General features: G+C 41.1%; 1 pseudogene; it reads right to left on the minus strand.

The window, feature by feature from the left end:
- Positions 1 to 12,750, minus strand: part of LOC101083240 — a 60,176-nt pseudogene that overhangs the window by 14,464 nt on the left and 32,962 nt on the right.

The following is a 12,750-nucleotide window of genomic DNA, read 5'->3' on the forward strand; positions in this document are numbered from 1 at the left end:
AATTCCATTTTGAGGGCTCTACCCTTATGACCTAAACACCTGCCAGAGGCCCCATCTCCAAATACCAGCCCAGTAGGGAAAACCATTTAGAGGTGGGTTATGGCTGGTCACAAACATTCATGCCATAGCACTTCTTAAGACTGGGCTGGCTTCTTGGCACCTTCTTGAAGGGGGATATGAGATAGACACAGGTAATGAATTGAGAAGCCTACAGTGTGTAGTGATTAGAAACCTCATTTTCCCCAACTGAAAATGTCCTGGAATGCTAGAGCCTGTCTCCCTGGTGTCTACTGGGGCCATGACAGTGCTCTCAAAGAAAGCCAATTGTCACAATGGCTTGTGGTCTCTCATGGTTTGGGAAGGATACAGAGATATTGCCTGAGAGTTGTGACTTCATAGGTTGGAGGAGTGGGGTGTGGCTCACCTGAACTTTTGTGTGACATGTAGGGAACGTAGAAGTTTATGTAAGTGTAATGAGGAGGTACAGAGGTGCTGAGAAGGGCACAGGGTCAACAGAGGCTGCAGAGAGGGATTGAAGGCTTCCCTGTACAGGCTTGGGGACCAGGGGTGCATGGCACACCTTCCCAGAAGGATAGATGACACAGATATGACCAAGTCCAGGATCCAGACCACACGGGTTTGTGTGTGAGCACTCAGGGAAGCAATGTGTATCCAGTCTTCCTTCTCCTGAGCACCATGAAGTCATGGTGGTTTGCCAATGGACACAGATGTCATCTTGGAAATAAGAGTTTCTTAGTGGGGCCATGGTAGACTGAGCCTTTATCCAGAAGACCAAGCCATGTAAGAACATGAATGGAAGGAACTGTCCTGCTCAGATTTGATGGGTTGACAGTGTGTGATCATCTCCCTCTCTTAATGAAGTGGGGAGGATTAGATCTACTTTTCAATAAATCAAGATGTCATAACATTTGTTTGCACATCTGAGTATAAAATGAAAACATTTTCAAGTGGGGAAGAGACAATGGAATGTAGGTAGATGCTTAATCTCATTCTCTGTTAATTAAGCAACTAGGTAAAATACGAATTAACAAGTTGCTTTTTCAATAAAGCCCACACAGTAACCTTGGCATTTAGGTCATTTTTGGTGAAAGGTTGAAGAGAAGTCAAAGTTTAGTTATATATTGTGTTTCTAGGGGCAGAAGAAGGGCGTCCCTAAAGACATGTACAGGAATAATTCTTTCTAGACTGGAGAATGAGTTCTAAGGCTTGCCTTGGCTAAGTTTTCCAACGCACCTATGTTCTCGCAGCTGGCTCCGGGCAGTATAGCTCCCATGCGGTCTTTATGATAGAAACACCGCAGTGCGGACCATGAGAGTGAACACTTAGGGTTGTATTATTAAAAACATATTTTTGCTAGAGAGTTTTCAAAAATGAAATGTCTTGCTCCTATGGGTCTTAGGAGAGATCTGGCTAGTTTACAATATCACAATTACAGAACCTGGGAAACAGTCATTTATCTGTGCATATCAGTGGGCCTTGCACACAGATCTCTTTCCTACGGTGTCTTTTAAAAATGGCATAGCTTGTATACAAAAATGTTCTTTTGAGATTCTTCCGCACATATTTAACTGAAACCTAGGATAATTTCAGAGCTGTTTTTTATTCCCCTAATGGTTTAATTGCTATGGGAACCTATTCCATTCTCCACATCATAGTTACAAACAGAAGCCCTTTATTTTCCCAGATCCATGCTGGGGGAATATTCCATTTTGACCACATCCCAATTAGAGGGGGAGTCATAAGGGCCATGTGCAATTTTAAGTTTTAATAATTGTATATGAACAGAGGATTGATGCAGATACCTTAGTCTGATTGTTCATTCATCAAAACCCAATTCTTTGGAGGAACTCAGGGTCAAGTTCACAAACTCAATTTACAAAATTGCTCAGCAGTATCCAGGGAGCATTTTCACTACGTTAGAAACTTGTAAGCCTGAAAACTTGGAAAATTTGGAAGAATGAGTAAGGCATTTGCTCTTAATGGAACATGCTTTTATGTATAGAATGAGATTGTTTCAATCATATGCACACATGAGCTTTTTAAAGCTGAAGGGAACCCAATAAATATCACAGGCAGAACAACCTATCTAATAGAATGTTGGGTATTTCTTGATGGATTAGGTCCAAAATATATTTTCCCTACCCCGAGAAACATTACAGTATATTTTCTCATAAAATCCTGTAACAGGTTTCTTTTTCATGTCCTTCATCTATCAGTAATGAGGTTTGTTTAAGATATAAAATGAGGGGCGCCTGGGTGGCTCAGTCAGATAAGCATTCAACTTCAGCTCGAGTCACGATTCATGGTTGGTGAGTTTGAGCCCCGCGTCGGGCTCTGTCTTGACAGCTCAGAGCCTGGAGCCTGCTTTAGATTCTGTGTCTCTGACTCTCTCTCTCTCTCTCTCTGTGCCTCCCCTACTCGCCTTCTGTCTCTCTCTGTGTTTCTCAAAAATAAACATTTTTTAAAAACCACAGAGATTGGGGCTCCTGGGTGGCGCAGTCGGTTAAGCGTCCGACTTCAGCCAGGTCACGATCTCGCAGTCGGTGAGTTCGAGCCCCGCGTCAGGCTCTGCGCTGATGGCTCAGAGCCTGGAGCTTGTTTCCGATTCTGTGTCTCCCTCTCTCTCTGCCCCTCCCCCATTCATGCTCTGTCTCTCTCTGTCCCAAAAATAAATAAATGTTGAAAAAAAATTTAAAAAATAATAAAAACCACAGAGATATAGTTCACAAATAAGTCATGGCTTTCACTATGCAAATATAGCTCTTAAAAAAAAAGACATGAGAGGAAAAGTCCAGGCGTGTGTGGGTAGTGGCTCAATCAATTAAACATCCAACTCTTCATACCGCTGAGGTCATAATCTTGTGATTGTGGCATCGAGCCCCAGGTCAGGCTCTGTGCTGAGCGGACCCTGCTTGGGATTCGCTCTCCTTCTCTCTCTAACCCTGTCCCATGTACACTCTCTCTCAATAAGTAAATAAAACTTAAAAAAAAAAAACAAAGACATGAAAAGTAGTCCATGTCCCTTAGCTTTTCTATTGATCACCAATTATCTTGTCATATTAATTGATGAGTCCCCAAGTTAGTGCATTGCTACCTCTATTAATATCCTTTTTCCATACATGTATCGGTGTGTTTCAGGATGAGTCTATTCATTCTTTCCAATGACTAATTGTCCATTGCGAAACAACAATTGTACCTGACCAAAGAATTTACCTAAGTCTACTGTAAGGTGTTTCTCTATAAACTTCTAGCATGTTTAACTTTACAAGGTACCAGACATTGGATGATAAACCATAATTTTCGAAAATATTTATTGTAAGTCATTTCTGATAACTTTAAATGCAATAAACTTTTATATTGATCTTATCGTAGCCCAACCTGGTAAATTCTACCATTTGTTCAATAATTGGTATGCTGATTATTTGGGGGTTTCCACGTAGCGATCATTTCATCTTCAAGCCATTCATTTGTTTTCTTTCCAGTCCTTATCCTTTCAATTTATGCATTTGTTTTGTTATTACATAGTATGTGTCCTTCCGTGCATAGTACAACAGGAATGATTTCTGTCTTGCATTTGCTATGAACTATACGTTTGTAGTAGTTGATTAGGTAAGATGGTTACTTCTTTTCCTGTTTCAGTAATGGTCACTATCATGAATGAGTGTTGAATTCAAAGTTCACTAAATGTTCTCTAGGGAAACTCTGACTTTTTTTCTTAAAAAATATCATATGTATAGCTTGTAGCCAATAATAAGGTAGGTGTGGAATATTGTGAGTTCATTCCAGTCCTTGTGAAGACTAAAAATTAACCTGCTTTTAAGAAGATACTGTTGAAAGGATATATATAAGGATTAATTGGGCCACTAATCCTTAGAAATTATGGTGTCATTCATACTTTATCCGGACAAATTATTGATAGTTTCTTACTGAATTATGACACATAATGTGCCCATGTTACAGTTCATAATACTGAAATGGATTGAGTTAGTGGTAGCATTAAGATAACACCATGCATAATAATTTATTTATTGGTTTTCTTGAATGACATTGATAAGTATCAGTTGGTAGAGGTACAAAATTTCAAGAACGTCATGTCTTGTATAAATTTGCTACAGTATAGGGGCGCCTGGGTGGCTCAGTCGGTTAAGCATTCAACTTAGGCTCAGGTCATGATCTCACGGTTTGTGGGTTCAAGCCCCACATCAGTCTCATGCTAACAGCTCAGATCCTGGAGACTGCTTCAGATTCTTTGTCTCCTTCCGTCTTTGCCCCTTTCCCACTCACGCTCTGTCTATCTCTCTAAAAATTAAACAAACATTTAAAAAATAAATAAATTTGGTATACTATAATGTTAATGCAGTGTTCATACAAATTACATGCCTTTCCTGAAAGCACCTGCTCCATAATAAAATTAGTGAGTGTCCCTAGATGTTGTTGTGGAGGGACATACTGGACACTGCACAGACCTGAACCATGTCACTGGACCGAATCAGGTTGCTTTGTCCATGTGGAGTCAGGGGACAAATAAGGTTGACTTCAAGTCTGCAGTTCAGACATAGCTTCTGGTTGAGTCTGCTACATGCTTTCCAGTTGAGGCCACTAGTGTGTCCTTGTTCTCCCGAATTTCCTGTCCTGCTGCAATGTGCTTTCGTGGCTAGTGTCTTATGGATATCATCCTCTTCCTGTGAGAAGCCCCCCAAGGTGACTTTTAGAAAAGAATGCACACAAATTCAGATCAGATGGGCAAGCATCACTTCCCAGCATGTCTGCTGTTTCATAGTGAAATGAAGACTTCTGATCTTCAAGGTAAGAATGTGATCTCCAAGCAGTTTTGGTCATCACATACTGAAATCCTCTGTAATTGAATGGTCGGGAGGTCTCATCAGGGCCCCCATTTAAATCATAGATTTATTGGATATTTTAATCTCTCTGTGTTTTGTTCAAATCACAAGTCGCCAAGTCTTCTCCAGAATGACATGAGAACTTTCAATGAGGGCCCATTTGGACAAAGTCATTGTCTCTGCTGATTAGCGATGAGAACTCTGTGTTCACTTAGAATAGGCAATTATTTGTTTGCAAGAATTGAGGTCATATTCTTTCCCATTTGTTGCATGTTGTTAGGAGGAATTCAAGTTTGCTATTCGGACAGGTGTCCTACGCCCAGCCTTGTCATGACATTTTGCCTCTGGAAAGATATTACCATTGTGCATACTTAAGGACAAAATATGGGTGACTCTTCCTTTGGGACAGAAAGAGGTCCATCTATTTTGTGCAAAAAGAGGCCAAAATACAGATTCTATTAACTCCTTTAACTTTGCTGACATAGTGTCCTTGTTTACCAACAAAATAACGTATTCAAGAGAACTCCTGAGTTGAAATGAAATTCTCAGGGATTTCCTGAGGTTCTGATTTTAAAATCTTCCAAAGAACAGTGTTGGCTTGAGGTCCTCAGTGTGTTCCTTTAGGTCATGCAAGTGAAAACCTCACCTCCCAATGACGATGGATGGTTACCACTCCGTACTCCTCATTTCCACAGCCTTTCTCTATACCTTATTTTAGTATCATGAATTTGCATGCTGGAAGTCCTGCATGGAAAATAGCAGCACCCTGGGATGGAGACCCTCCTTCATGATACAAACATTTTCTAGAGTAAATCAGGCCTCAGGGTTTAAAACATTATATGTGAGTAATCTCCCTCCAACATGTTTCCAAGGAGAAAGAGATGCCATCTGGGTCCTGGGAGCTTTAAACACGAAGAATCCAGATTTAGTTTAAATAGGTACCACCCTCTGCTTTGGCCATGATCCCAAGCTTTGGGACTCTTTCTCTGTATACAATTTCTTACTAATCAAAGACCTATTTCATGAAGCTTACCGGTAGTATTTTTTCTAATAACAAGTGGTGGTAGAAAGACACTTAAGAAATTACTCTCAGGCCTGAGAGAGAGAGACTGAGGAAAAGTTTCTTCTCATTTTTAGCCAGTGTGCCTGGAGCTCAGGGTCAAGTTTGTATATAATTATAGATTCCCCAACTTATTTTTTTAATGTATGTATTCACTTTTATTTAACTTCTTGGCTTTTGCCTTCTTAGTCAGTTCTTAGTGGTTTGGGATTTTCTCTATCCAAATCATTTATTATTGAGCATTTTCAAATATTTGTACTATAAAATATTAAAGAGATCACTTTATAGTTTTACAGTAAAATAAGATCACTTTACAGTTTTTTAAACTTAATCTAACCTTCATGTATTCGAAAGTGCTAGGCCAGACATCGACAGCAGCAAATGTTTTCTGTTTGGGACCAGAAAGTAAATACTTTTGGCTCTGGGGGCCTTGTGATCCCCATTGTAATTACTCGGTTTTGCTGTTGTAGAGTGGAATTAGCTACAGGCAACACTTATCCAAACAGGCAAGGCTATGTTCAATAAAACTTGATGTGTAGACACTAAATGTTGAATTTCATATAATTTTCACATACCATGAGATATTGCCCTTCTTTTAATTTGTTCCCTGATGATTTAAAAATGCAAATCCTGTTCTTAGTTTGTGGGCTAAATGAAAACAGGCAGGGGGCAATGAGTCACAGTTGCCCAAGCCCATTCTGAGTCAATCCCAGTATCAAACTTGATGAAGTGCCCATTTTGGATCATACCTAGTACGAACGTTGAACAGGTGCTTATTCTGGATGTACTCAGTACCTATCATGAAGTGGTTCCCCTTCTCGATTGTAGATAGTGCCTCCCTTGAAGAGATGTCCATTCTGGATTGTACTGAGTATCTATTTGGATTGGGTGTCTAACTTGAAGCGATGCCCATTCTGGATTGTACCCAGAACCTACCCTGAAGAGGTGCCTATTCTGTACTGAAGCCAGCATGTATCCTTGAAGAGATGCCCATTCTGGATCATAATCAGTATTGAACTTGACAGGTTACCCATTCTGGATCATACTCAGTACTTTGCCCTATCTGGATCGTACCCTGTACCTACTTTGAAGAGATGCCCCTTCTGGATCACACCCAATACCTAACTTGAAAGGGGGTTGCCCATTCTCTATCATACCTAATACCTAACTTGAAAGGGTACCCTGACAATCCTGCATTCAGCACTCCGAGTTTCTCACACATCTGGACAAAGCATCAAGAAACATCTACATTGTCTCATGTATTTACATTGAGAGGACATTTTTGTTTGTGTCCTTGAGGGAAAGTACATGGGAGTTATTTACTCATACTAAAGAACAAGTTTCGAGAAGATAAACCACATATGAAATAATGTAGGCATATACCTTATATTGATTTTGGATAACTAAACGTATTCAGTAACACCAAAGAGCAGACAGGTTATTTATTAGGGTGATGATTTTTTTTTCGTAAAACAAACCATTCGGGTTTACTTAATGATAATCTCATTCTGCCTTAAAAAAAAGTATGACCATTTTCATGAACACATTGCCGTTGCATATTTTTTGGGAAAATGTTCAACTGTCTTGTGATATATGTGGATTTCCAACAAACCCAAAGTGATAAAGTTTAGCATTCACTTTTTAAAATCTTTTTTAATGTTTATTTATTTTTGAGAGACAGAGAGACAGAGATAGACCGTGAGCAGGAGAGGGGCTGAAAGAGAGAGGGAGACACACAATCTGAAGCAGGCTCTGGGCTCTGGGCTGTCAGCATAGAGCCCATCACGGGGCTTAAACCCATGAACCATGAGATCATGACCCCAGCCAAAGTTGGACGCTTAGCCATCTGAGCCACCCAGGCGCCCCTACTTAACATTCACAGGACATTCACTCTGCCATGTGTAGAAATCTGCTGTCTTCCAGCACTGCTGTGGAATGCTTCTCAAACATCACCAAGACTTCCTGATGACAATTTCAACAAAATCTTCTCATTTCTCATCACAAATAATGGAATAATATTGGCAGGTCCATGATGGATCACTTCAAGCTACGGATATTGTCCCCCCAAGTCCTGATGGGGAAGGCTGGTATAACTTTTTCAAACAATTGCCTCTGACCATGAAATTTGTTTAAACATTGCCCTCCAGTCCCTCTTATCTACTTAATGAGCATGCATTGATTACCCATTGTATGCTAGACTTTGTGCCTGGCTCTACGGGAGCAAGTGTTTCTGCTCCACTCTTACACATGAATAATTAAGGTGGAAATACGTTCTTCATTTACTTGAATTTCATGTTTGAAAAGTACTGGGCGAGCTACCAAGTCCAGTTTGCTATTATACTACACTTGAGTAAATCCATACCAATCTACATCTGCCATGTTCGAATACCAAAGTGAGCACTTGGATTTAACGTTTATTTATTTTTGAGACAGAGAGAGACAGAGCATGAATGGGGGAGGGGCAGAGAGAGAGGGAGACACAGAATCGGAAGCAGGCTCCAGGCTCTGAGCCATCAGCCCAGAGCCCAACGCGGGGCTCGAACTCACGGACCGCGAGATTGTGACCTGAGCTGAAGTCAGACGCCCAACCGACTGAGCCACCCAGGAGCCCCAGCACTTGGATTTAAATGTCAAGGTTTGGGGCGCCTGGGTGGCTCAGTCGGTTGAGTGTCTGATTTCAGCTCTGGTCATGGCCTCACGGTTCATGGGTTCGAGTCCCACATCAGGCTCTGAGCTCATAGCTCAGAACCTGGAGCCTGCTTCAGATTCTGTGTTTTCCTCTCTCTCTGCCCCTACTCCGCTCGCACTCTGTCTCTCTCTGCCTCTCAAAAATAAAACTAATAAAAAAAAAAATAAATGTCAAGGTTTCTGAAACTCTCCAAATGATATGTTCAACATTGCTTAAGCAAAATGCATTTTAAAGTTATATTTTGCCATCCATCCCCAAATTGTGAAATATCTTAACTGCACACACTGTCAATTAACTTACCACTTAGCGCAAGAGTATATGATGAAATCAATGAAAGCTGATTATTTCAACATGCACTTTTCGAGGTGACTGTAAGTCTGGCATTTAGACCCAGGTAACAGACATTTAAGTACCCAAACATGACTACTGCATACATTTAATCTTGAAAATTAACTCCCACAAGATAGCTTCTAATGCTGATTGCATCATCTGTAAATGACTGTAATCCAGCTGCATAAATATTGATGAACTTCTCAAGTTTGGAATCGCTCTTGCTGAATTTTACTACGTTCCTTGGCGCTTCTAAAATGGAAATTCTTCTCTCGATCTTGGGAGAGTTCCGTTATCAACGTGCCCCAAACAGGTCACATGCAATGATGTAGGTGATAAGAAAGAGCAGATGTGTGAATTGAATCATGTTATATGCGTTTAGCTCTGTCTGTCTCGTAAGTATGCCTGAAAAGTCTGTCTTTTGACAGGCCCTGCAGACATAACCAGGGACCATTATTGCCTGTGAAGACACCCTCAGCAATCAGAGTTAACTTTTGGTTATAGTAAAGTAGCAATCTACTTACTTAACTACCTATTTCAGAAGTCCTCCCACGGAAGTTCACCCTGAGTGAGGGGTGATTTTGCCAAAAATTCAGGGAGTCCGAAGACCTTGGACCATCATCAGTATGACACCTACAACAAAACAAATAAGATGTTATTTTCACAGGCAGAAAAGCTAATGGGAAGAAGGTAGCTTTCCTTTCCCTTGATTTTAGACGCACAGGTCTGGGGACTGTGAAGGGTTTTGCTTGGAAGTGTGCCTTTCATTTAGAGATATATTCCAAAGCTATGGACCTATCACTTAGGCACTACCCAAAGCTGTTTGTGTTTTTGTTTCTTTTGGCTCTAGAATTGGGAAAGTGCCAAATAGGTATGGGCTTCCGTTCGGCAGATTTGAGACAATTTCCATGTATTGACACTTATCTGGAAAGAGTTGCACAGGGACAGGGAAAGTGTAGCAGAATACTTTTTTTTTTTACTATGACAGAAGGGTTCAGGGATTTTTAATATTGTTTTCAGGTGGGTTTACATGCTTCACACTCCCGTCTCTTCCCTTTCAGTCTTAACGCTGTTCTGCCTTGTCGGCAGACTTAACGTAAGTTAAACATTACAATCTCAGGTTGAGTGAAGATGGCTAAGTGGACATACATGGGTCAGTGGGTTCCCAAGGTGGCACCTGTGCCCACCCAGCCATCCAACCCAGACTCACTGGTAAGAGGCAATTTTGAGGGACACGAAAAGCTGTTACCCACTGAAAGATGTAACAGAAGAAAGTCACACCAGTTTAAGTAAAATGCTTAATCCCAGGGGAAGGAATGTCCAACCTGATGCTCCATGGCTACCAATAGGAGTCATGTGTCCAAGAATGTCCAGGTTGGGGAAGATACCATTTGATTGTGTAAGATCTCCTAACAGTTGTGGACAAAGTCTTGGATGGGCTTCTTGGATGGGATATTGATAATATTGGACCTTTTGCTGGTCTATGTGAGCTCTAACTGTACAATGGGACATCAGTGTGGAATTTAACATGCTGGATTCACTCAGCCCATATTCACACTGTCCCCAAAGATCACCCTAGTGGGTATTCTCTGATCCCAGGTAGGAGCAACCTGGACACGCTGGGCTGGTACTTTGCTAATGATCCTCAACCAGCAACAGTTGGAGTTGATATAAAATGTCCCAGCTTCTTGGCCCCTTCCTTGGACAACTTTGATACATTTTCTCCTAGAGGATTGAGTCCCTGCTTTCCACAGGGGTACTCACTTGTTAACACAGTCTTCATTGGCTTTTCTCTTTCCTGTCTCACCAACCCACACCTTCCTTAAGAAGAACCACCTCTCAAATCCTTACCTCATCCTTACCTGGGAGGGTGGATTTGTTTTGGGGGGAGTCATAAGACAGTGCCTGTGATGGAGAAGCAGGACCGTCAATGCACTGAACCGGTCGGTGAACACATCCACCAAGGGCTAGTACTACTGTCGTGTAACTTTTGAATTAACACTCAGCTGAAAGATGCGTTTGATGGAGCCTACATAATAAGGAGAATGTCGACCCTGCATTTTATGAGATTTAGTTCCAGACCCTGCATTATCATTTGCCACCCTCTCACACACAGACACTCACACATTATCCACTGCTTTGCTCCATCAAGGAGCAGTGGTGTTATCTAGCATCAGGTTGCAGGTCTCTGTTGGTGGAATAGTAGGTGGCACATTTCTGGTTGAAATACTAATCGTATCATTTTCTGACTCTGTGGACCAAGCAAGTGAGATCAGTAATTTTCTATCTGGGCTTCAAAGATAAGACTTTGGACGGCAGTTCCTGAAAATGGACTGTGCTTATTTAGGTCATCCAGAAAACACTCAAAATCCTCTGTGATTCTGCCTCCCTGGCCCAATTTAGCTCTTGGCAGACTTTAGGGGAATGGGCCCAACAGCTCTTCGTGTGTAGGAGTCAGCTTCCTGCACTAAGGGAAGGGTTGCTCATTGTTGTAACTCTGAACTGGAGGTCTGGACGGCCCAAGGGTAGGATTTCCCTTGGATCCTAAGCCAAAGTTCTCGGTAAAACGAGATGTAAAAATGTAAAACAAGTCAATAGCAACAATAATGGTAAAGAAATAATAATAATATCTTGGACATTGGGAAAAGCTGCCTCTCAGACTCCATTTCATGCAGAGCATAGCAGGAGGCTTGTCTGAATATAACGCAACCCCAGAAGTACACTGGTAAAACCACTTTCTGGGTGTAGGTAATTAGGGAAGACACTGCATGTAGCAGTCAAGGCCATCAGGGAACAGATGACATACACAAATTGGGTCACTGTGCTACACGTCTGAGTTTGAACATCACGCTGAACTTTCCTTAATTAGAAAAAGATTTACATTATATTTTAATTGTCTGTTTGCTTGTAACTTTCACTTGTAAAGTCCCTAGTACACTGGAGCTAATCAATGCATAGATGTTTTTCAATGAAAGAATACATTGTGTGTGTGTGTGTGTGTGTGTGTGTGTGTGTGTGTGTGTTGTTCCACTTGATAACTTTTCACTAATCCCTGAGTACTCCATTGTATATATGCTTTCTTTTACTTGGTCCAAGTGATATAACAGAAAAGAGGTTTCCCGCATTTGCCTAATAGCTCAACAATAGCAACAGCAATAACAAAACACTCAAAATGGTGAATGTGTGCTATGTGCCTTTTGGGGGGGGGCAGTATGTAAGGAAGCATTACCATGTACAGACTTGGATGCAAAGAACACAGTGTGGCAACTGATGGGTTTACTTCAACAATTCCCATACTGCCTCATCTGCCTGATTTACTCTCCTGTAATCTAAGTAAATGCTATAAGGAATAACACACGGTTTCCCAACCAATGCTCGATTCAAGAGTTGAAGCTGAACTTTGACTCAATAAAGTGAAATTAACAGGCAATGACTGTAAAGACGGGCGATTGAAAATAATTAAATATGGATACCCAGTGCTGCTGTAGACACAAGTTAGATGATAATACATGGAAAAACTTGGATATTTCCTCTTAAGCATTTACATATCCATCATTACTAATGTGTAACTGACATTTTGTAGTTTTCTTTCACTTTTCCATACAGAATCTCCCACGTTTACAATTCCGTACACCTTGCCTGGGTGCTTTAATTTCCACAGTTTGTTGGAATGAATTACAAATGTCTGTCTAGTAAACTTCTGTGACAATCCTGGTGATACAATATGTTGCTGTTGGTGTTTCAAGCTGGTAAGAACAAACCCAGGGTCTTCCTATCAATACAAAGTTTTGGAATAGGGTGGATCTGAG

This window comes from Felis catus, chromosome X, assembly GCF_018350175.1.
Source record: "Felis catus isolate Fca126 chromosome X, F.catus_Fca126_mat1.0, whole genome shotgun sequence".
Lineage (NCBI taxonomy): Eukaryota > Metazoa > Chordata > Mammalia > Carnivora > Felidae > Felis > Felis catus.